General features: G+C 46.1%; 1 pseudogene; it reads right to left on the reverse strand.

Moving 5' to 3' along the window:
- Positions 1 to 758: 758 nt before the first annotated feature.
- On the reverse strand, positions 759 to 1438 carry LOC147424294 (uncharacterized; annotated as a pseudogene).
- Positions 1439 to 1802: the final 364 nt, after the last annotated feature.

Here is a 1802-nt window from a genome sequence, read left to right on the forward strand (position 1 = left end):
GAAAATTGTAACTACTATGATCTCGTGCCTCCCTGCTACCAATATCTGTATTCACCACATGGCGGTTGAGTTGCCACTTGGATGCTTCATGCATGATGGCAAGAGAGAATTGTAGGGAGAGAGAGAGAGAGAGAGAGAGAGAGAGAGAGAGAGAACGATGTTGTACGTTAGCGTTCTCCATCACTGAGTTCTACATGGGTATCTAGTTTGCATCCTGCAACTGGAGTATTCATGTCCTCAAAAATCCTTGTCTATGATTTCTGCAATGAGTGGAACCATGTGAGAGAGAGAGAGAGAGAGAGAGAGAGAGAGAGGAGCTTGGGGAAACCCAATCCGCAATTGTTCATCAAAGTGTTCTGACTCTTCTATAGTGGAGGTATGCGCAACACGCTATGATGAGGGAATAGATTTGATCAGACATAGCCGATGAGACATAGCCGATGAGACATAGCCGAGCTGAGACACAACCTCTCTCTCTCTTTTTTTATATTTTTTGGATAGAAAAAATGCATTAGTCTATGAGATGATAGAATGAGATCAACTGCATGACGAAACGAATCTACTTTAATAAATCTTATACCATATAAAATTCATTTGGCCAACACAAAGAAAATTGAACATAGTGCATACTTTGCAACTATATATAAACTATATATAAGGACAGTCAGGCGACGAAACCTTCTGGAAAAATTCTAGTGGTCCTTCTTGATCTTTGCCAGGTCCAAGGCTCGTCACATGTTAGTTAAGAAAACACTCGCTTAAGCCACTTCATGACACTCCCAGTTGTCATTGTCGTCATCATCAGCACAACCGACGTAGACTGACTTGTTTTCCTCGGATCAGTCGTTCCTCTTGGAAGGAGCTGCGACTTGGATTGTCTATGCTGGGCTGCTTGGCCCTTTCGCTTTGCAATATCATGTGGGGTTTCAAAGAAACGGCGGCGACAGGCAATCTGCGATTATACTTGCATTGCCTGCATGAGGGCACATCGAAAGCGCTTCACTACAGAATCTGCAGGCTCATTCTCGCCCATAAATATGTGCGTACTATAAGCACCTATGAACCACTATTCATGTTTGCGAATTGCAGAGAAGTGTCGTGAAGGGAGGTCGAGGAAGTCGTCGAAAAAGACGTGTTAGGGATAGACATCAGAAAGCGGACCTGCCTTGGGATGGGCGATGGTGTCGATGAAGATGAAGACGAATACGAAGGGGAGGAGGACACAGAAGATGACGAAGCTGGTGGGGCCGAAGATGCACATGCCATTGTAGAAGCAACCATCGCCATAGCTGCAACCATGTGTGGGCCCTCCTCGGTTGTAAGCTTGCCATTATAGGATGTCTTTGCTTCAAGCTCCCTACCGTCGCCAGCCCTCATTTCAGATCATTGATTAACTTGTGAATCATCTCAAAATCTATGACCTTTGACTGTATGAAAATGAGATTGAGCGAGAGAGGGTCGCCCAGAAGATCAGGATGCATGAGCTAGGCCAGCATATATGCTACCATGTGCCATCCTTTCGACCTGAGTCCTTTGCACCTTACCCGGATTCCGATCCCTCTCTCTCTTTCTCTCTCTCTCTCTCTCTCTCTCTCTAGTAGTTATCTTTGCCTGTAAGCAGCTCTCTGCCGACATGAGGCAGCTAGCTACAGTCAGTGAGATCCCCCCCACGACTATTGAGCTTCCTGAGATGCTCGAACGTCCTAGTTTGGCTTTCCCACTCTCCCACGTCTACATTGCGGCCGACTACAGGTACTTCGAGTTTCGCCCCTCCCTTTCTTTTCCTGGAATGATGGAGACTC

Source organism: Adiantum capillus-veneris, chromosome 26 (assembly GCF_014529385.1).
Source record: "Adiantum capillus-veneris isolate H3 chromosome 26, ASM1452938v2, whole genome shotgun sequence".
In the NCBI taxonomy this organism is placed as follows: Eukaryota; Viridiplantae; Streptophyta; class Polypodiopsida; order Polypodiales; family Pteridaceae; genus Adiantum; species Adiantum capillus-veneris.